General features: G+C 46.2%; 1 pseudogene; it reads left to right on the top strand.

Annotated features, from left to right (window-relative positions):
- Window positions 1-7,244: 7,244 nt before the first annotated feature.
- Window positions 7,245-8,817, top strand: LOC115186300 (tetraspanin-8 pseudogene; annotated as a pseudogene).
- Window positions 8,818-23,868: the final 15,051 nt, after the last annotated feature.

Here is a 23,868-nt window from a genome sequence, read left to right on the forward strand (position 1 = left end):
TTTTACAAGGTAAATTGACCGAGAACACATTCTAATTTACATCTTCAACCTGGGGAATAGTTACAGGGGAGAGGAAGGGGGTATGAATGAGCCAATTAGAAACAGGGGATGATTAGGTGGCCATGATGGTATGAGAGCCAGATTGGGAATTTAGCCAGGACACCAGGGTTAAGGCAGTTATATACAGTTTAAAATATTACATGACATTACATTTCATAACACTTTACACAATACATGTAGCGTGTTCCCTCAGGCCACTACTCCACTATCACATATCTACAATACAACATCCATGTGTACATGTAAAGTGTGTGTCTTATCATGTGTGTGTGTGTCTGTGCCTGTGTGTGTGTCTCTTCACAGTCCCTGCTGTTCCATAAGGGGTATTTTTATCAGTTACCTGATGTGGAATAGAGTTCCATGTAGCCATGGCTCTATGTGGTACCGTACGCCTCCCATAGTCTGTTATGGACTTGGGGACTGCGAAGAGACCTCTGGTGGCATGTCTTGTGGGGTATGCATGGGGTGTCTGAGCTGTGTGCTAGTAGTTTAGATAGACCTCTGGTGGCATGTCTTGTGGGGTATGCATGGGGTGTCTGAGCTGTGTGCTAGTAGTTTAAACAGACACCTCGCTGCATTCAGTTTGTCAACACTTCTTACAAAAACAAGTAGTGATGAAGTCAATCTCTCCTCCACTTTGAGCCATGAGAGATTGACATGCATATTATTAATGTTAGCTCTCTGTGTACATTTAAGGGCCAGCCGTGCTGCCTTGTTCTGAGACAATTGTAATTTTCCAAAGTCCCTCTTTGTGGCACCTGACCACAAGACTGAACAGTAGTCTAGCGCTTTATTATGAACAGATTTCTCCCCATCTTAGCTACTGTTGTATCAACATGTTTTGATCATGACAGTTTACAATCCAGGGTTACTCCAAACAGTTTAGTCATCTCAACTTGCTCAATTTCCACATTATTTATTACAAGATTTATTTGAGGTTTAAGGTTTAGTGAATGATTTGTTCCAAATGCAATGATTTTAGTTTTGAAATATTTAGGACAAACTTATTCCTTGCCACCCGTTCTGAAACTAACTGCAGCTATTTGTTAAGTGTTGCAGTGATTTGAGTTTCTGTAGTAGCCGACATGTATAGTGTTGTGTCATCCGCATACGAAAGACACATTGGCTCAAAGCCAGTGGCATGTCATTAGTAAAGATTGAAAAAAGTAAGGGGCCTAGACAGTTGCCCTGGGGAATTCCTGATTCTACCTGGATATTGTTGGAGAGGCTTCCATTAAAGAACACCCTCTGTGTTCTGTTAGATAGGTAACTCTTTATCCACAATATAGCAGGGGGTGTAACGCCATAACACATACGTTTTTCCAGCAGCAGACTATGATCAATAACGTCAAAAGCTGCAAGTCTAACAAAACAGCTCCCACAATCTTTTTATCATCAATTTCTCTCAGCCAATCATTTGCGTAAGTGCCGTGCTTGTTGAATGTCCTTCTCTATAAGCGTGCTGAAAGTTTGTTGTCAATTTGTTTACAGCAAAATAACATTGTATCTGGTCAAACACAATTTTTTCCAAAAGTATTCTAAGGGTTTTTAACAGACTGATTGGTCGGCTATTTGAGCCAGTAAAGGAGGCTTTATTATTCTTGGGTAGCAGAATTACTTTTTCTTCCATCCAAGCCTGAGGGCAGACACTTTCTAGTAGGATTAGATTGAAGATATGGCAATATCATTCGCTATTATCCTCAGTAATTTTCCATCCAAGTGGCTTGTCATTGTTGATAGACAACAATATTTATTTTCACCTCTTCCACACTCACGGAATTCAAAATTACAGTACTTGTCTTTCATAATGTGATCAGTTATACTGTCCTCCCCCCCAACCACAGTGTCACAGTGATGGATTAAACCCAAGTAAACTCCAAATCAAATCACATTTTATTGGTCGCATACACATGGTTAGCAGATGTTAATGCGAGTGTAGCAAAATGCTTGTGCTTCTAGTTCCGACAGTGCAGTAATATCTAACAAGTAATCTAACAATTCCCCAACCACTACCTAATACACACACATCTAAAGGGGTGAATGAGAATATGTACATATAAGTATATGGATGAGCGATGGCTGAGAGGCATAGGCAAGGTGCAATAGATGGTATAAAATACAGTATATACATGTGATATGAGTAATGTAAGATATGTAAACATTATTAAAGTGTCATTATTTACAGTGGCATTATATTAACTGACTAGTGATCCATTTGTTAAAGTGTCCAGTGATTGGGTCTCAATGTAGGCAGAAGCTTCTCTGAGTTAGTGATTGCTGTTTAGCAGTCTGATGGCTTTGAGAGAAGCTGTTTTTCAGTCTCTCGGTCCCAGCTTTGGTGCACCTGTACTGACCTCACCTTCTGGATGGTAGTGGTGTGAACAGGCAGTGGCTCGGGTGGTTGTTGTCCTTGATGATATTTTTGGCCTTCCTGTGACATCGTGTGGTGTAGGTGTCCTGGAGGGCAGGTAGTTTGCCCCCGGTGATGCGTTGTGCAGACCGCACCACCCTCTGGAGAGCCTTGCGGTTGAGGGCAGTGCAGTTGCCGTACCAGGCGGTGATGCAGCCCAACAGGATGCTCTCGATTGTGCATCTGTAAAAGTTTGTCAGGGTTTTGGGTGACTAGCCACATTTCTTCAGCCTCCTGAGGTTGAAGAGGCGCTGTTGCGCCTTCTTCACCACACTGTCTGTGTGGGTGGACCATTTCAGTTTGTCTGTGATGTGTACGCCGAGGAACTTAAAACTTTACACCTTCTCCACTGCTGTCCCGTCGATGTGATAGGGGGGTGCTCCCTCTGCTGTTTCCTGAAGTCCACGATCATGTCCTTTGTTTTTTTGACATTGAGTGAGAGGTTGTTTTCCTGACACCTCATTCCAAGAGCCTACCGGGAGGAGGTGAGGGCAGTCTCGTCGTTGTTGGTAATCACGCCCACTACTGTTGTGTCGTCTGCAAACTTGATGATTTGAGTTGGATGCGTGCGTGGCCACGTAGTTGTGGGTGAACAGGGAGTACAGGAGGGGGCTGAGCACGCACCCTTGTGGGGCCCCAGTGTTGAGAGTCAGCGAAGTGGAGATGTTGTTTCCTACCTTCACCACCTGGGGGTGGTCCATCAGAAAGTCCAGGACCCAATTGCACAGGGCGGGGTTGAGACCCAGGGCCCCCAGCTTGATAATGAGCTTGGAGGGTACTATGGTGTTAAATGCTGAGCTGTAGTCAATGAACAGCATTCTTACATAGGTATTCCTCTTGTACAGATGGGATAGGGCAGTGTGATGCGATTGCGTCATCTGTGGACCTGTTGGGGCGGTTTGCAAATTGAAGTGTGTCTCGGGTGACCGATAAGGTGGAGGTGATATGATCCTTGACTAGTCTCTCAAAGCATTTCATGATGACAGAAGTGAGTGCTATGGGGCAATAGTCATTTAGTTCAGTAATTTGTTTGTCTTTCAATTAAAGAAAACGCAGAGAAAGTGGTATGGATTTTGAAGAGAGGGAGGGAGAGAGGGTGAGAGGGAGGGAGGGTGGGTGGGTGAGAGAGGGAGGGAGGGTGAGGGTGAGAGAGGGAGGGAGGGTGGGAGAGGGAGGGAGGGTGAGAGAGGGAGGGAGGGTGAGAGAGGGAGGGAGGGAGGGTGAGAGGGAGGGAGGGTGGGTGGGTGAGAGAGGGAGGGAGGGAGGGTGAGGGTGAGAGAGGGAGGGAGGGTGGGAGAGGGAGGGAGGGTGAGAGAGAGGGAGGGTGGGTGGGGGGGTGAGAGAGGGAGGGAGGGTGAGAGAGGGAGGGAGGGAGGGAGGGTGAGAGGGAGGGAGGGAGGGAGGGTGGGTGGGTGAGCGAGGGAGGGAGGGAGGATGAGGGTGAGAGAGGGAGGGAGGGAGGGTGGGAGAGGGAGGGAGGGTGAGGGAGGGAGGGTGAGGGAGGGAGGGAGGGTGAGAGAGGGAGGGAGGGTGGGTGGGAGAGGGAGGGAGGGAGGGTGAGGGAGGATGAGAGAGGGAGGGAGGGTGGGTGGGAGAGGGAGGGAGGGTGAGGGAGGGAGGGAGGGTGAGGGAGGGAGGGAGGGTGAGAGAGAGCGAGAGAGACCCAACTATTAAAATATCACTCCCCTAATCCGAAGAACTCAGCAAACACCACCGCCCACGTCTGTACACATAAAAACTCACAGATTCACTCAGCGTTGCCTCCCGGTGATTTGATTCATTTGATTATCTACATTATTTATTTCTTAAAGCTGGAAACCAAAGCGGTGAAACTACCACGTCCGTTAGCGATATTACAACAACAAAGACGTTAGTTCAACTTACACTGTGTTTTTCCCTCAGACATCATTGCACATCAGTCTGTAGGACTGTTTAATATGTTCTGTCTGGCTGGAGTCAGTGTTTCAGTCTGGGGCGACCAGTAGGACTGTTTAATATGTTCTGTCTGGTCTGGAGTCAGTGTTTCAGTCTGGGGCGACCAGTAGGACTGTTTAATATGTTCTGTCTGGCTGGAGTCAGTGTTTCAGTCTGGGGCGGCCAGTAGGACTGTTTAATATGTTCTGTCTGGCTGGAGTCAGTGTTTCAGTCTGGGGCGACCAGTAGGACTGTTTAATATGTTCTGTCTGGCTGGAGTCAGTGTTTCAGTCTGGGGAGGCCAGTAGGACTGTTTTGCCTAACTCACCTTTAAGAGTGATTAATACATTCTGTTTGGCTGGAGTCAGTGTTTTAGAGGCAATTGTGTGTGTGTGTGTGTGTGTGTGTGTGTGTGTGTGTGTGTGTGTGTGTGTGTGTGTGTGTGTGTGTGTGTGTGTGTGTGTGTGTGTGTGTGTGTGTGAGGATGTTCTGAGGTGCTGCCCTCCCCCATAATATCCTTTATAGAACACAGAGCTGTTATTTAGGCTCAGTGTGACTACTCTATATTTAACTTTTATATTAAAGATTCAGACGTTGGTCATCAATACCTCTTCAAAGGAGCCAGGATGATAGAAACCACATTTCCTAAACTAGCTGATGATAGTGAACAAGTTACACCGCATGTTTATGCATTTCAGTGTCGTATTTTTTTGTAGGTGAAATGTTGCTCCCCACTGCTCTGAGGGTTAAGGGACCGTCCTAAAACTGAGGGTTAAGGGACCGTCTTAAAATTGCAATGCCTATTATTGCATGACATCGAGATCTTGAACCAATTTGACTTTGTTCAGTGACCTCTTGTCTTCAATAGCTTCCAACCCATACGACTTGCATGAATACAACCAACTGTTATTGGTTCAGGGATCTCACCTGTCCAATCCACAGCAATAAAATAAAAAACGTGTCTATTTATTTGAATTTTAATTCATTTTGTCAAAAAATATTTCCTTAAAACGTCAATATCTTCAACCCAATATGACTTGCATGAATACAACCAACTGTTCAGGGACCTCTTCTCTCCGACCCATGGGAATGACTGCGGAACTTTTGGAATTTATATGTTCTATGCCATTTTGTTCAGAATCACCTTCACCTGGTATGTACATCTGCACAGACTCAGAATGTTACTTGGTGAAAGGGTTCTGCTAGTGGGTTCTGCTAGTGGGTTCTGCTAGTGGGTTCTGCTAGTGGGTTCTGCTAGTGGGTTCTGCTAGTGGGTTCTGCTAGTGGGTTCTGCTAGTGATGGGCATCTTTTCAGGGTGACGTTTATTGGGATGAGTCTTGTCCTGGAGGGTAAAACCGAGCGATTTCCGCACCTGTAGATGTGCCAGCTGCAAAGTTAAAATTGGCTATATTGTAAAAATGTATGCTTTTTAGTCTCAATTTAAGGTTAGGGTTAGGAATTAGATTTAGCAGTGTGGTTAAGGTTTGGTATCAAATCAGATTTTATGACTTTGTGTTCCAGCTAGTGAACCCTCTGCAGCGTCGCCTCCAGAACAAATTATAAATATCTACCTGCAGAGGTAGGGATGCTCCGTAATGTAGTGCAATGATAGGGGCCTATGTACAGTGTGTAATGCAGGGTTGTGTTCAGATGAAACAAGTGCAGTTATTATATGTGGCTTGATACAGTGTGCAGCATAGAGTACATAGTCCTTTAGTCTCTGTGGATCAGGTGGAGGGTGGTGAGGGCCACAGCACGGGGAGAGAAACTGTTCAGGTGGAGAGTGGTGAGGACCACAGCACGTCGAGAGAAACTGTTCAGGTGGAGAGTGGTGAGGGCCACAGCACGGGGAGAGAAACTGTTCAGGTGGAGAGTGGTGAGGGCCACAGCACGTCGAGAGAAACTGTTCAGGTGGAGAGTGGTGAGGGCCACAGCACGGGGAGAGAAACTGTTCAGGTGGAGGGTTTTGAGGGCCACAGCGTGGGGAGAGAAACTGTTCAGGTGGAGAGTGGTGAGGGCCACAGCACGGGGAGAGAAACTGTTCAGGTGGAGAGTGGTGAGGGCCACAGCACGGGGAGAGAAACTGTTCAGGTGGAGAGTGGTGAGGGCCACAGCACAGGGAGAGAAACTGTTCAGGTAGAGTGTTTTGAGGGCCACAGCACAGGGAGAGAAACTGTTCAGGTGGAGAGTGGTGAGGGCCACAGCACGGGGAGAGAAACTGTTCAGGTGGAGAGTGGTGAGGGCCACAGCACGGGGAGAGAAACTGTTCAGGTGGAGAGTGGTGAGGGCCACAGCACAGGGAGAGAAACTGTTCAGGTAGAGGCTGGTGAGGGCCACAGCACAGGGAGAGAAACTGTTCAGGTGGAGGCTGGTTTGTCATGATTAACCTGAACCGTTTGCAAGAAGAGAGTCTTCAGGGCATGTTAAAAATGATTTGCATGTCATACAGGATACTGCTGAAGTCTTTGCATAGTCATGCGTTTAAATCTAACACCCTCAAGCTGAGCTCACTGCTCAGACTTTGTTGAAGTAGTCTAGCAGAGGGCTGAACCAGGGTCAGTATTTAGACGTGTTTCTTTGTTGAAGTAGTCTAGCAGAGGGCTGAACCAGGGTCAGTTTTTAGGCGTGTTTCTTTGTTGAAGTAGTCAAGCAGAGGGCTGAACCAGGGTCAGTATTTAGGCGTGTTTCTTTGTTGAAGTAGTCTAGCAGAGGGCTGAACCAGGGTCAGTATTTAGACGTTTTTCTTTGCTGCCGTTGGGGGTTTCACCATAAGGAGAAAACGGTTGGTTTCTGGAATGAGAAGTCAGTAGCCACACCTACAGCTTCGGGTTGTTATTTTTCACTAGGTGACAGATCCGGTTCACTCACCCCTTCACACAATACATCTTCTAGTTGTTCTGTCACGTCACGTCTTGCCTGGCTGTTGGAAGCTTAGAAGATGGCTGTGAACAAATGTATCAAGTACCTACTCTTTGTTTTCAACCTACTGTTCTGGATGAGTGGATGCATCATCCTTGGGGTCTCCATCTACCTCAAAGTGAACCCTGTGTTGGGGGGGTTGTTACCGGGGCTGAACCTGCTGATAGCCGTCGGTACCATCATCACGGTGCTTGGCTTCCTGGGCTGCTTTGGAGCCGTCAGGGAAAGTCGCGTCATGCTCATGCTCTTCTTCGTCGGGCTGCTCCTCATCTTCATCCTCCTGATGATCGTTGGAATCCTGGGAGCTGTCGGAGTGAAGAAGATTGAGGAATGGTTGACGGAGAAGCTGCTACCGCTGAGCAACCAGTCGTCTTTGTTCCAGACGTTCATGCAGAAAGTGGAAGAGCAGGCAAAGTGTTGTGGACTGATCCATGGACCTTCAGACTGGGGCTCAACAGTCCCCGTCTCTTGTGACTGCCGCGACACCAGTCAGGAGTGCAAACTCGCAGATGGACGACGCAAAGTGTACTTGAGACCTTGTATCAAGTTGGTGACGTCAGTCATGGCGAAGGGTACATTCATCACCCTGGGGATTGCATTTGGCATCGCAGGCTTGATGATCTTTGGAATGGCCTTCGCCATGACCCTGTTTTGCCAGATTGGGGAGACGTATACCACCTTAACATAGGTACAGCTGCACTATACTATACCACCTTAACATAGGTACATCTACACTATACTATACCACCTTAACATAGGTACATCTACACTATACTATACCACCTTAACATAGGTACATCTACACTATACTATACCACCTTAACATAGGTACATCTACACTATACTATACCACCTTAACATAGGTACATCTACACTATACTATACCACCTTAACATAGGTACATCTACACTATACTAAACTGACTGGAATTGAGGTGGACTTGACTCCAACCCTGCTGAACGTTGCTTTGTATTGTAATGCATCCATTATGTTTACCTATATCATATACCTGTGCCAAATGACAATCTGATTTGGGTTTCTGATTTATGATAAATGATGGCAGTTTCTTGACCTGAAGTTGATTAATCCATATCTCATTGAACATGCATTTATGTATTTTTTTTTATAAAGTTAATTAATTTTCTACTGCTCAATACTTTTCTCTGAATTAGGTGCCTGTGATGGTCATACACTCAGTGGTGTAAAAATACTTTAAAGTACTACTTAAGTAGTTTTTTGGGGGTATCTGTACTTTACTTTGCTATTTATATTTTTGACAACTTTTACTTTTACTTCACTAATAATGTTATTTTGATCCCTGACACCCAAAAGTAACTTGTTACATTTTGACAGGAAAATGGTCCAATTCACGCGCTTATCAAGAGAACATCCCTGGTCCATCCCTACTGCCTCTGATCTGGCTCACTAAACACAAACGCTTCATTTATAATTGATGGAGTGATGCAGTGTGTCCCTGACTTTCTGTAAATAAATAAAAAACATGAAAATGGCACCATCTGGTTGTTTTAATATAAAGAATTTGAAATGATTTGTACTTTTACTTATTATAAGTGATGACCTGTCATTCAGGTGTTTGAGTCCCACATTTTTGGGGGGTGGGGGGGTGGGGGGGTGGTTTGCCTGTTTTGCATGTTATTTTGGCATTAATACGTGTCACATATCATTTTGCAAACAATGTCAAAAATCATATATATCATTGAGTTAATAAAGCCACATACAAACATGGTCTCTTTCTTTTTGTTGTTGAGTAAAGCAGCTCCAAAATGCAGGTGTTTCAGCCCAGCTCAGTGCTTTCTGTGGCGGTGGGGCAAGCCAGCGGAAAATACAGAGCGATGCGCCGTGATTGGATCAGTGTTCTGTCACTCATGGAGACTTTACGTCACTGCCAAGTGTAAGAGGAGACATTGAACAGTCTAGCCCTTCGGCTGCTGCCATAGAGGTACCCATCCAAGAAGGCTCAAGGTCATTGGCCACAGATAAAATGACGTCAAATCACGTTATATGTACAGTAGCTTTGATTGGACTGATCATGTCAACATCATACTTTCAAAATCTTAGCTAGCAAGCTAGCAGTCATCGTCGTGAATCAAGTTGACAATTTACTGGCAAATCCTTTTTAATCCTTGTCATATGAAAAGAAATTAAGAAGAGAAATTATAAATAAAACGTATTGGTGCTCATCGGCCATAGGACATAAACATTGTACAACAAGTTGGAAACCGCAAATTCAACGAGTGGTTTGGAAGGAATCGGTGACAGTGGCTGTGTGATCCCAAGTCTAAGATTAAGTGTCTCTTTTCCAAGTTTAAAATGATAAACATTCAACGTTGGCCATGCTGTCGATGAAGCATGATTTGTTCCGCGCTCAAGACAACTGCTCTGAGGACCGTCGCGCCACCTTCCTGTTCAAGTCACCACAGCACAACAATGTGAGTCCAAAAAATGTATTCTATGAGGCTTCATAAATGATGTAATATGCCAGGGAGATATGTGTACTGTAGCTAAGACAGTAATACTAAGTGTATGTTGTGTAGTAACATACACTCAGTAGCTCAGTTGGTAGAGCATGGTGTTTGCAATGCCAGGGTTGTGGGTTTGATTCCCACGGGGGGCCAGTACGGAAAAAAAAAAATTATGAAATGAAATGTATACATTCACTACTGTAAGTTGCTCTGGATAAGAGCGTCTGCTAAAAAAAATGACAAAAAAATAAGATGTTAGTAGCTTCATCCTTATAATGTGCCTCATCCTAATAATTTGGTCTATTTACCCCTCTTAATTTCGCCTACTGTTCTGACTGTTCTACTGTTGCCTATAACCTGTTTTAGAGAAATGTAGTCATCGAATATTGTAAGAGCTTTCATTGTCTGCTTATATGCCCCCTTTATTTATCCCACGGTTCTAACTTGGTGTACAGGGAGAGCACTGTAAGAACGGCCCCATGCTATGAATTCTGTCGCTGTACATTTCAAAAGTGCTAAACAAATAGTTATTATTGACTAACGTTACGTCCGTCCTAGCTCGCTCATTGTCTTAATCGAAATTACGGATTGCCTCTTATCCGCTCGTCGTCCCCTTATGCCATAGTTTGTACATCTCAATTGTCAGTGGAAACCACATTTGTTTAAGCAAGTCAGCCATATCAGCTGTGTTTTTTTAACGTCAGTAAATGAGGCTGAATGAACTGTTCCGCTGCCAGACAAGGCTCCGCTGATAGCCAGGTGTAGCAGTGGTAAGGTGTTGGGACTCTGCTGTTGGGACTCTGCTGTTGGGAAGGCTTTATGTAGGCCCTAACAGTTTGTGGGAACCGTTTGTCACCGTTATAGTGCAATTCATGTATTGTTTAGCGTTTCCCGACGGCTAGTATTACCGTTTCAAATGTTAATTATCATTAAAACCGTGTTTGATTACCGCGGTTTGAAAAACTCCCGGTAAATACGGTCTGACGCCGGCAGAGCTGCAACGTGGGATTTGATTTGTGTGAAAACATGGCGGAAGGCAGCGACAGCGCTCGGGAGATTTGATTTGTGTGAAAACATGGCGGAAGGCAGCGACAGCGCTCGGGAGATTTGTCAGCCTTCTAAGAGGACCAAATCTGAAGTGTGGTCGTATTTTGAGTTTTACAAGTGTGCTGAGGGAAACTTAATCGAAGATGGTCATCCTGTCCGCAGAACAAAAAACAAAACTCGCTGCAAAAGGGGGCAACACTTAAAATCTTTTGAGTCATCTTTGTGACCACCACCCACTACTTCATAGCGAATGCAAGGTAAGTTAACTTTTAGCTCAATGCCTGATGTGGGGACTTCGGAATGGGGGGAAAATGTCATGGTTTGTCTGTTTAACTTGCTAATAGCTTTTCAATAATGTTAGCTGCAGCTTTTAGTGTTACTGTAACGGCTGTTGAATGGAGTAGACCAAGGCGCAGTGTGGTTAGTGCTCATCTTTGTAATTTAATGGAAAACGAGAACACTCTACAAATAAACAAAAGACAACAGCCAAACAGTTCTGCCAGGTAACAAATGACTAAACAGAAAATAACCACCCACAAAACCCAAAGGAAAACAGGCTGCCTAAGTATGGCTCCCAATCAGCAACAACGATATACAGCTGTCCCTGATTGAGAGCCATACCCGGCCGAAACAAAGAAATACCAAACATAGAAAAAAGGACATAGAATGCCCACCCCAACTCACACCCTGACCAACCAAAATAGAGACATAAAAGGATCTCTAAGGTCAGGGCGTGACAGTTACCTACTCTTGTAAAAACACTAAACATTGTCCTGCTGCTGTATGCATCGTGTGTCTGCAGACTCTATTCGCCCATTGCACTTGATAACACGCTATGTAGTTTAGTCACCCAACCAACACAATCTGTTCATTTAGAATCCAGCAGACGTCGACTTGGTTGTAAAAGTGTTCCAACAGGAGAAACACTATAGCAGGGGTCTCCAACCCTGTTCCTGGAGAGCTACCCTCCTGTAGGTTTTCCCTCCAACCCTAATCTAGCACACCTGATTCTAATAATTAGCTGGTTGATAAACTGAACCAGGTTAGTTACAACTGTGGTTGGAGCAAAAACCTACAGGAGGGTAGTTCTCCAGGAACAGGGTTGGAGCAAAAACCTACAGGAGGGAAGTTCTCCAGGAACGGGGTTGGAGCAAAAACCTACAGGAGGGTAGCTCTCCAGGAACAGGGTTGGGGATCCCTGCACTATAGACTCCAATACAAGACTCCTGTATTTATGTCAATTGTTGGGCTCATTGCAATTACTATCACTGTCTTCTTAAGACTCATTTGTATTTATGTAAATTGTGCATGGGGTCATTGCATATACTCAAATGCAACACAGAAGATAGACTCTGCTTGTGTGTGTGTGTGTGTGTGTGTGTGTGTGTGTGTGTGTGTGTGTGTGTGTGTGTGTGTGTGTGTGTGTGTGTGTGTGTGTGTGTGTGAGTGAATAATTATAATGTAACACCAATAATAATAATAATAATATATTTGTTTGTATATTGTATATTTGTTATTTATCCCTTGTTTAAAGAGTGGGTATGCAGCTGATGCTACTGGTCCCTCCTCATCTACTGTTGTGACACAGAAACACAGAAACTCCAGCAAGCATTTAAAAGGCAGGCTGCTTATGCACCCACATCATAACATACTCAAGATCTCACTGCAGCCCTTTCATATGACATTACAAAGGACATGATTCCATTTCATATCGTTGAGAGGCCTGCCTGGCTTTCTGAGGCTGATGAAGGCTGCCGTGCCTCACTACAAAGTGGCCATCACAAGCATTATTTTCCGAAGCCTGAAATCCCAAATCTGTACAACCAGGTTAAAACTGATGTTAGAAAATGTTTGGCTCAAAGGCACATGGTTTACTGCAACTACTGACCTCTGGACCAACTACTGACCTCTGGACCAACTACTGACCTCTGGACCAACTACTGACCTCTGGACCAACTACTGACCTCTGGACCAACTACTGACCTCTGGACCAACTACTGACCTCTGGACCAGTGGGGGTGGTCAACCCTACATCACCTTCCACTATCCATTACCTCACCCCAGACTGCCTGGAATCAATCTGCCTGGAAACACAGTTCTTCCCAGAAGATCACTTGTCTCACAACAACAGAGAGTTTTTTGAGAATATGCTGGAAGAGTGGGGGGGGGGGGGGGGGTCAACACGAAAGACAACGCAACAAACATGATCAAGGCTTTTGAAGAGGTCCCAGATCCGTGGCTTCGGGTGCTTTGGCCATCATTTGAACCTGGCCATCTCAAAGGCTCTGAAAATTCAGAGAGTTGACACGGCAGTCAAGGCCTGCCGTCATCTGGTCCAAGGCTTCTCACGGAGCTGGAGGAGAAGGAGAGAACTGAGAGAAAAGCAAGCTGTCCTCAACATGCCACAGAAGGCTCTGATCCATGATGATATGGTGACCCGATGGGGATCGACACACAAGATGCTTGAGCGTTTCCTCAGCCAACAGCAGCCAGTCTGTGCGACACTGGCTGGAGAAAGAGGAACATGGCATTCTGATGCCCAAGGATGCCGACATAAGTGTCATGGAGCAACTGTGCCAACTCCTTGAACCTTTGAGCAAGTTTTACAGATGAACTTGTCTCAGAGACTCGAGTGACATTGTCAACCATCAAGCCTGTCCTGGACCACATCACCCGTGATGTTCTGGTGGAAAAGGATACGGAATAATCTAGAGGCGGAAGAAACGCACACCTATTTAGGCGAGGTGCTGGCTAGCGGAGTGGAACATTTAAAAAAATTATGGAGAGCCGCACACTCTAGGAGCTCAGATGTAAAAAATATTTATGTCCAACGTTTCGACAGACAATCTGTCTTCATATATACCCTGATGAAGACAGCTTGTCTGTTGAAACGTTGGACATAAATATTTTTTGCATCTGATCTCCTAGACTGTGCGGCTCTCCTTTATTTTTTTTAAGGAAAAGGATTACGGAGCCATCCCTGACTAAAGGAGGTGAAAAGGGTAATGAGAGAAGACCTTAATAACAACAGATACACAGAGGAGGCAAAGAGAGTCATGCACATGGCTTGTTTCATTGACCGCTCTCCACCTGAACAGTTTCTCTCCCTGTGCTGTGGCCCTCACCACTCTCCACCTGAACAGTTTGTCTCCCTGTGCCTAATCATGGAAATACATATAGAACCTCTATTAATTCATTAGGATCTCTGTGGGCCTAATCATAGAAATACATATAGAACCTCTATTAATTCAATAGGATCTCTGTGGGCCTAGTCGTAAAGATTTGTAATTTAACTTTTAAAATGTGCTACCTTTAATTGTGGCATAAACACAACCAGTCATGATGTTGTAATCTGATTGTCAATGACTTCAAAGGACTCCGTTACAAGGCTACCCACACAGGTTCATCCACTTACAACATAATTCCAGCCTTCAAACAGCGGTGAAGGGAAAGAGACAAACACCACAAAGTGTGATGTCATTTGGTGATTGTCCACTGCTGTCCGCTCGGTTTTTGGCCCCTCTACCACATTGCATTGTGGAGCGTAGGCTGCTATGCCACCCATTTTGGAGCGTAGGCTGCTATGCCACCCTATTTGGAGCGTAGGCTGCTATGCCGCCCATTTTGGAGCGTAGGCTGCTATGCCACCCATTTTGGAGCGTAGGCTGCTATGCCACCCATTTTGGAGCGTAGGCTGCTATGCCACCCATTTTGGAGCGTAGGCTGCTATGCCACCCATTTTGGAGCGTAGGCTGCTATGCCACCCATTTTAGAGCGTAGGCTGCTATGCCACCTATTTTGGAGCGTAGGCTGCTATGCCACCCATTTTGGAGCGTAGGCTGCTATGTCACCCATTTTGGAAAGTAGGCTGCTATGCCACCCATTTTGGAGCGTAGGCTGCTATGCCACCCATTTTAGAGCGTAGGCTGCTATGCCACCCATTTTGGAGCGTAGGCTGCTATGCCACCCATTTTGGAGCGTAGGTTGCTATGTCACCCATTTTGGAAAGTAGGCTGCTATGCCACCCATTTTGGAGCGTAGGCTGCTATGCCACCCATTTTGGAGCGTAGGCTGCTATGCCACCCATTTTGGAGCGTCGGCTGCTATGCCACCCATTTTGGAGCGTAGGCTGCTATGCCACCCATTTTGGAAAGTAGGCTGCTATGCCACCCATTTTGGAGCGTAGGCTGCTCTGCCACCCATTTTGAAGCGTAGGCTGCTATGCCACCCATTTTGGAGCGTAGGCTGCTATGCCACCCATTTTGGAGCGTAGGCTGCTATGACACCCATTTTGGAGCCTAGGCTGCTATGCCACCCATTTTGGAGCGTAGGCTGCTATGCCACCCATTTTGGAGCGTAGGCTGCTATGCCACCCATTTTGGAGCGTAGGCTGCTATGCCACCCATTTTGGAGCGTAGGCTGCTATGCCACCCATTTTGGAGCGTAGGCTGCTATGTCACCCATTTTGGAGCGTAGACTGCTATGCCACCCATTTTGGAACATAGGCTGCTATGCCACCCATTATGGAGCGTAGACTGCTATGCCACCCATTTTGGAACATAGGCTGCTATGCCACCCATTTTGGAGCGTAGGCTGCTATGCCACCCATTTTAGAGCGTAGGCTGCTATGCCACCCATTTTGGAGCGTAGGCTGCTATGCCACCCATTTTGGAGCGTAGGCTGCTATGTCACCCATTTTGGAAAGTAGGCTGCTATGCCACCCATTTTGGAGCGTAGGCTGCTATGCCACCCATTTTAGAGCGTAGGCTGCTATGCCACCCATTTTGGAGCGTAGGCTGCTATGCCACCCATTTTGGAGCGTAGGTTGCTATGTCACCCATTTTGGAAAGTAGGCTGCTATGCCACCCATTTTGGAGCGTAGGCTGCTATGCCACCCATTTTGGAGCGTAGGCTGCTATGCCACCCATTTTGGAGCGTCGGCTGCTATGCCACCCATTTTGGAGCGTAGGCTGCTATGCCACCCATTTTGGAAAGTAGGCTGCTATGCCACCCATTTTGGAGCGTAGGCTGCTCTGCCACCCATTTTGAAGCGTAGGCTGCTATGCCACCCATTTTGGAGCGTAGGCTGCTATGCCACCCATTTTGGAACGGAGACTGCTATGCCACCCATTTTGGAGCCTAGGCTGCTATGCCACCCATTTTGGAGCGTAGGCTGCTATGCCACCCATTTTGGAGCGTAGGCTGCTATGCCACCCATTTTGGAGCGTAGGCTGCTATGCCACCCATTTTGGAGCGTAGGCTGCTATGTCACCCATTTTGGAGCGTAGGCTGCTATGCCACCCATTTTGGAGCGTAGGCTGCTATGCCACCCATTTTGGAGCGTAGGCTGCTATGCCACCCATTTTGGAGCGTAGGCTGCTATGCCACCCATTTTGGAGTCCATAATGATGTAACAGTCAACAGTTTTCTTGACGTTATGTTTTCATTATTGTGATAGACTCCTGTTTGACCAGTACGGCTCCCACTATTTACTGGACTGTACCGCCTTACTGTCACCCCAGGTTTTAGTCCCCACAGCATGTCACCCTGCCACCCCAGGTTTAAGTCCCCACAGCATGTCACCCTGCCACCCCAGGTTTTAGTCCCCACAGCATGTCACCCCAGGTTTTAGTCCCCACAGCATGTCACCCCAGGTTTTAGTCCCCACAGCCTGTCACCCCAGGTTTTAGTCCCCACAGCCTGTCACCCCAGGTTTTAGTCCCCACAGCATGTCACCCTGCCACCCCAGGTTTTAGTCCCCACAGCCTGTCACCCCAGGTTTTAGTCCCCACAGCATGTCACCCTGTCACCCCAGGTTTTAGTCCCCACAGCATGTCACCCTGCCACCCCAGGTTTTAGTCCCCACAGCATGCCACCCCAGGTTTTAGTCCCCACAGCATGTCACCCCAGGTTTTAGTCCCCACAACATGTCACCCCAGGTTTTAGTCCCCACAGCATGTCACCCCAGGTTTTAGTCCCCACAGCATGTCACCCCAGGTTTTAGTCCCCACACCATGTCACCCCAGGTTTTAGTCCCCACAGCATGTCACCCCAGGTTTTAGTCCCCACAGCATGTCACCCCAGGTTTTAGTCCCCACAGCATGTCACCCCAGGTTTTAGTCCCCACAGCATGTCACCCCAGGTTTTAGTCCCCACAGCATGTCACCCCAGGTTTTAGTCCCCACAGCATGTCACCCCAGGTTTAAGTCCCCACAACATGTCACCCCAGGTTTAAGTCCCCACAGCATGTCACCCCAGGTTTTAGTCCCCACAGCATGTCACCCCAGGTTTTAGTCCCCACAGCATGTCACCCCAGGTTTTAGTCCCCACAGCATGTCACCCTGCCACCCCAGGTTTTAGTCCCCACAGCATGCCACCCCAGGTTTTAGTCCCCACAACATGTCACCCCAGGTTTTAGTCCCCACAGCATGTCACCCCAGGTTTTAGTCCCCACACCATGCCACCCCAGGTTTTAGTCCCCACACCATGCCACCCCAGGTCCCCAATCTAACCTGATGAAGAACAAAGGGTGGAAACAAAATGGGCCATTCTTTTTGTCCAACCAGATCGGAGATGAGAAGGTTTTAGCTAGTCTATCCCTCTGTCCTTCTTCTCTTGTTGGATGTACTTGTCTGGTTTATCAGCTCCCAGGCTCCCTTGACTGCTAGGATTATTTATTTACAAAGTTAATTACAATTAGCTTTTAGCTTTAGCGCCGTCGTTGTAAATACAAATTTGTTCTGAACTGACTTGCCTAGTTATATAAAGGTTAAATAAAATACACAAATAAATACAAACAATCTATACCTGATAGAGCAGATGTAGTCTGAGCTGAGGAAGTGAGCCATCTGGCGTGAGAGACTCATTGGGAGGGACACCAGAGCAGACCCAGGTGTTCTGACTGATCAGACATTTGAGGGTCTCCACGACGGGCCCTTTACTTTGTGCTGTTTATGCTGCAATTCCCCCTCACAGAAAATAGCTGGCAAAACAACCCAAACAATGACCGCACGGCCCCTGGGCCCACGGAGGGGAGCTGCTGCTGCTGTCAGTCACTGAGGGGAGGCGGAGCTGCTACTGCTGTCAGTCACTGAGGGGAGGCGGAGCTGCTGCTGCTGTCAGTCACTGAGGGGAGGCGGAGCTGCTGCTGCTGTCAGTCACTGAGGGGAGGCGGAGCTGCTGCTGCCGTCAGTCACTGAGGGGCAGAATACTAATTAACTGAACAGCTTGTTAGTACTAATTAACTGAACAGCTTGGTAGTACTATGTAACTGAACAGCTTGTTAGTACTAATTAACTGAACAGCTTGGTAGTACTATGTAACTGAACAGCTTGTTATTACTATGTAACTGAACAGCTTGTTAGTACTAATTAACTGAACAGCTTGTTAGTACTAATTAACTGAACAGCTTGGTAGTACTAATTAACTGAACAGCTTGGTAGTACTATGTAACTGAACCGCTTGTTAGTACTATGTAACTGAACAGCTTGTGAGTACTAATTAACTGAACAGCTTGGTAGTACTAATTAACTGAACAGCTTGGTAGTACTATGTAAATGAACGGCTTGTTAGTACTAATTAACTGAACAGCTTGTTAGTACTAATTAACTGAACAGCTTGTTAGTACTAATTAACTGAACAGCTTGTTAGTACTAATTAACTGAACAGCTTGGTAGTACTATGTAACTGAACAGCTTGTTAGTACTAATTAACTGAACAGCTTGGTAGTACTATGTAACTGAACAGCTTGTTAGTACTAATTAACTGAACAGCTTGTTAGTACTAATTAACTGAACAGCTTGTTAGTACTAATTAACTGAACAGCTTGTTAGTACTAATTAACTGAACAGCTTGGTAGTACTATGTAAATGAACGGCTTGTTAGTACTAATTAACTGAACAGCTTGTTAGTACTAATTAACTGAACAGCTTGTTAGTACTAATTAACTGAACAGCTTGTTAGTACTAATTAACTGAACAGCTTGGTAGTACTATGTAACTGAACAGCTTGTTAGTACTAATTAACTGAACAGCTTGGTAGTACTATGTAACTGAACAGCTTGTTAGTACTAATTAACTGAACAGCTTGTTAGTACTAATTAACTGAACAGCTTGTTAGTACTAATTAACTGAACAGCTTGTTAGTACTAATTAACTGAACAGCTTGGTAGTACTAATTAACTGAACAGCTTGTTAGTACTATGTAACTGAACAGCTTGGTAGTACTATGTAACTGAACAGCTTGTTAGTACTAATTAACTGAACAGCTTGGTAGTACTAATTAACTGAACAGCTTGTTAGTACTATGTAACTGAGCAGATTCTTCAAAATAGCCACCCTTTGCCTTGATGGCAGCTTTGCACACTCTTGGCATTCTCTCAACCAGCTTTATGAGGTAGTCACCTGGAATCAACCGCAGCATGGCGAGCGGTGTGGTGGTCATGGGTAATATATTAATGGAATCTACAGCAGCATGGTGTGTGGTGGTCATGGGTAATATATTAATGGAATCTACAGCAGCATGGCGTGTGGTGGTCATGGGTAATTTATTAATGGAATCTACACCAGCTTGGCATGTGGTGGTCATGGGTAATATATTAATGGAATCTACAGCAGCGAGGCGTGTGGTGGTCATGGGTAATATATTAATGGAATCTACAGCAGCATGGCGAGGCGTGTGGTGGTCATGGGTAATATATTAATGGAATCTACAGCACCATGGCGAGGCGTGTGGTGGTCATGGGTAATATATTAATGGAATCTACAGCAGCGAGGCGTGGCGTGTGGTGGTCATGGGTAATATATTAATGGAATCTACAGCAGCATGGCGAGGTGTGGCGTGGTCATGGGTAATATATTAATGGAATCTACAGCACCATGGCGAGGCGTGTGGTGGTCATGGGTAATATATTAATGGAATCTACAGCAGCGAGGCGTGGCGTGTGGTGGTCATGGGTAATATATTAATGGAATCTACAGCAGCATGGCGAGGTGTGGCGTGGTCATGGGTAATATATTAATGGAATCTACAGCAGCATGGCGAGGCGTGGCGTGGTCATGGGTAATATATTAATGGAATCTACAGCAGCGAGGCGTGTGGTGGTCATGGGTAATATATTAATGGAATCTACAGCAGCGAGGCGTGTGGTGGTCATGGGTAATATATTAATGGAATCTACAGCAGCGAGGCGAGGCGTGTGGTGGTCATGGGTAATATATTAATGGAATCTACAGCAGCATGGCGTGTGGTGGTCATGGGTAATATATTAATGGAATCTACAGCAGCATGGCGAGGCGTGTGGTGGTCATGGGTAATATATTAATGGAATCTACAGCAGCATGGCGTGTGGTGGTCATGGGTAATATATTAATGGAATCTACAGCAGCGTGGCGTGTGGTGGTCATGGGTAATATATTAATGGATTCTACAGCAGCATGGCGTGTGGTGGTCATGGGTAATATATTAATGGAATCTACAGCAGCGAGGCGTGTGGTGGTCATGGGTAATATATTAATGGAATCTACAGCAGCGAGGCGAGGCGTGTGGTGGTCATGGGTAATATATTAATGGAATCTACAGCAGCATGGCGTGTGGTGGTCATGGGTAATATATTAATGGAATCTACAGCAGCGAGGCGTGAGGTGGTCATGGGTAATATATTAATGGAATCTACAGCAGCATGGCGTGTGGTGGTCATGGGTAATATATTAATGGAATCTACAGCAGCGAGGCGTGAGGTGGTCATGGGTAATATATTAGCCTGCTGTTTCTGATTGTATTCCTGTTATGGAACGTCGTTATTGATTCTCTCTCACATTCCTCTTTCTCTGTTCGCTCTCTGTTTCCCAGAACGTTCAAAGGGTTTTAATTCCAATCTCACACTGAAGCCAGCTGTGCTCGGCGATCCAGTGACATTCCTGTGATGTTCTGGTGCCGTCCCTGTCACCCTGTCCTCCCTGTGTCTTCAGACTGCTGTTACGACTCCCTCACTTCCTCAGCCAATCATGACTCACAAGATGCCTCATAGAGAATGGAATGTACCACAGGTTCCCAAAACCCTGTTCCCATTCAGCACAGCTGGGTCCATGATCTGGACCGGATCTCTGGGTGCTTTAGACTAGAGTGGGGCCACAAGTTGTGTGTGTGTGTGTGTGTGTGTGTGTGTGTGTGTGTGTGTGTGTGTGTGTGTGTGTGTGTAGATATTAGTCAGCGACTCCGTGAGAACCATCAGTGAGTCAGTGTAAAGGTCCAGTCAGTTTAGGAAAAGTTCCATCAATGCTTCATTTGTCTGTCTGTTTAGACGTGTGGGTGATTGAGGTTCCCAGTCTAAACTGGGAGAGATTTGGAGCCTCGTATTAACATATGTGTGGTGATTTGGCAGAGAGAGGGAAAGAATGAGGCTGGATTGGCTTGTGTGTGATAATGATGCTGGATTAGAGAGAGGGGTGGATTGGTTTGTGTGTGTGATAATGATGCTGGGTTAGAGAGAGGGGCGGATTGGTTTGTGTGTGATAATGATGCTGGGTTAGAGAGAGGGGAGGATTGGCTTGTGTGTGAGGATGCTGGGTTAGAGAGAGGGGCGGATTGGCTTGTGTGTGATAATGATGCTGGGTTAGAGAGAGGGGAGGATTGGCTTGTGTGTGATAATGATGCTGGGTTAGAGAGAGGGGTGGATTGGCTTGTGTGTGAGGATGCTGGGTTAGAGAGAGGGGCGGATTGGCTTGTGTGGGTGAGAATGATGAATGGAGGAAGTGTTCCTGAACGTGTCATGGTAAATACTGGTATTTTGAGGGGGAAACTGTGAGTATGCTTTGTTACAGTAAAACACTATGAGTTCTCCCCTCCAGCTTCAAACTTCCTTCTACTCGTGACATTCCTCACAAATTAGTCTGCTGAACTACTGTAAACGCTCTTTACTGACATCCTCATCATACATTACCAGCTTATCGTTGTGGAATCACCTTGTGTCTGAAACCGTTCACATGAGTGGCGGAGAGGGAGGGAGATTCCCAAATGGCTCCCTATTTCCTATTACAGTCCACTACTTCTGACCAGAATCAAATGGATTTTCCTTGTGTGTTTCCCTATAGGGCCCTGGTCTTAGGGTAGTGCACTATAAACGGGAATAGGATGCCATTTGGGATGAAACCCGGAGTCATTTCACAGTTCCGAGGTATAAAAGTCTTCCAGCCAGAAGGAGAAGAGGAAACATTAACCCAAATGAATGACTAGTGATGACGATCCTCCTCAAACAGCCTCTTCAACACAGCGGAGCAGGTGACTAATGTCTTGTCTCCTCCCCTGGGGCCTCAGGGTGGAGATGTGTTAGACTCTAGGAGTGATTGCCTCCTCTCCCCCTCGCTGTGCAGTGGAGGTAGGTTGCAGGTAATGAATAACCTTCCCTGTTATCTCCTGTGTTCTCTCCTGTGTTCCTTCCTCCTGTGTTCACTCCTCCTGTGTTCTATCCTCCTGTGTTCTCTCCTGTGTTCTCTCCTCCTGTGTTCTCTCCTGTGTTCTCTCCTGTGTTCCTTCCTCCTGTGTTCACTCCTCCTGTGTTCTATCCTCCTGTGTTCTCTCCTGTGTTATCTCCTCCTGTGTTCTCTCCTGTGTTCTCTCCTGTGTTCTCTCCTCCTGTGTTCTCTCCTGTGTTCTCTCCTGTGTTCTCTCCTCCTGTGTTATCTCCTCCTGTGTTCTCTCCTCCTGTGTTCTCTCCTGTGTTATCTCCTGTGTTCTCTCCTGTGTTCTCTCCTGTGTTATCTCCTCCTGTGTTTTCTCCTCCTGTGTTCTCTCCTGTGTTCTCTCCTGTGTTCTGTCCTGTGGTCTCTCCTCCTGTGTTATCTCCTCCTGTGTTCTCTCCTGTGTTCTCTCCTGTGTTCTCTCCTGTGTTCTCTCCTGTGTTCTCTCCTCCTGTGTTCTCTCCTCCTGTGTTCTCTCCTCCTGTGTTCTCTCCAGTGTTCTCTCCTCCTGTGTTATCTCCTCCTGTGTTCTCTCCTCCTGTGTTCTCTCCTCCTGTATTATCGCCTCCTGTGTTATCTCCTGTGTTAGACACCTGACAACTTTGTTTAAGCTCCTCAATTTAATGTTTAGTGACACCTGGGTTCAAACACAGTGGTCATACAGGTCCTCCTTTCCCCTGGCCTGTATCCATGTCTATAACTAGCTATAACACAGTGGTCATGCGGGGCCTCCTTTCCCCTGGCCTGTATCCATGTCTATAACTAGCTATAACACAGTGGTCATGCAGGTCCTCCTTTCCCCTGGCCTGTATCCATGTCTATAACTAGCTATAACACAGTGGTCATGCAGGTCCTCCTTTCCCTGGCCTATATTCATGTCTATAACTAGCTATAACACAGTGGTCATGCAGGTCCTCCTTTCCCCTGGCCTGTATCCATGTCTATTACTAGCTATAACACAGTGGTCATACAGGGCCTCCTTTCCCTGGCTTGTATTCATGTCTATAACTAGCTATAACACAGTGGTCATACAGGTCCTCTTTCCCCTGGCCTGTATCCATGTCTATTACTAGCTATAACACAGTGGTCATACAGGGCCTCCTTTCCCTGGCTTGTATCCATGTCTATATCTAGCTATAACACAGTGGTCATACAGGTCCTCCTTTCCCTGGCCTGTATCCATGTCTATAACTAGCTATAACACAGTGGTCATGCAGGGCCTCCTTTCCCCTGGCCTGTATCCATGTCTATTACTAGCTATAACACAGTGGTCATACAGGTCCTCCTTTCCCCTGGCCTATATCCATGTCTATAACTAGCTATAACACAGTGGTCATACAGGTCCTCTTTCCCCTGGCCTATATTCATGTCTGTAACTAGCCCTATACAATCTCTAGTGCAGGATTTTCCAAAGGATGTGATGTTTCCAAGACGTTTTCTCTATGAATCATTGTGAAGCATTGTGCTCTCCCAGTTCCTGCAACCTTCCCGCTGAGAATACATCTATAGGGTGTATAGGAGATGGACAGTATTATAAAGCCCTGTAGATATTCTGTTTTGTGTGTCTGGGCTGGAAGA

Source organism: Salmo trutta, unplaced genomic scaffold, assembly GCF_901001165.1.
Source record: "Salmo trutta unplaced genomic scaffold, fSalTru1.1, whole genome shotgun sequence".
NCBI lineage: Eukaryota > Metazoa > Chordata > Actinopteri > Salmoniformes > Salmonidae > Salmo > Salmo trutta.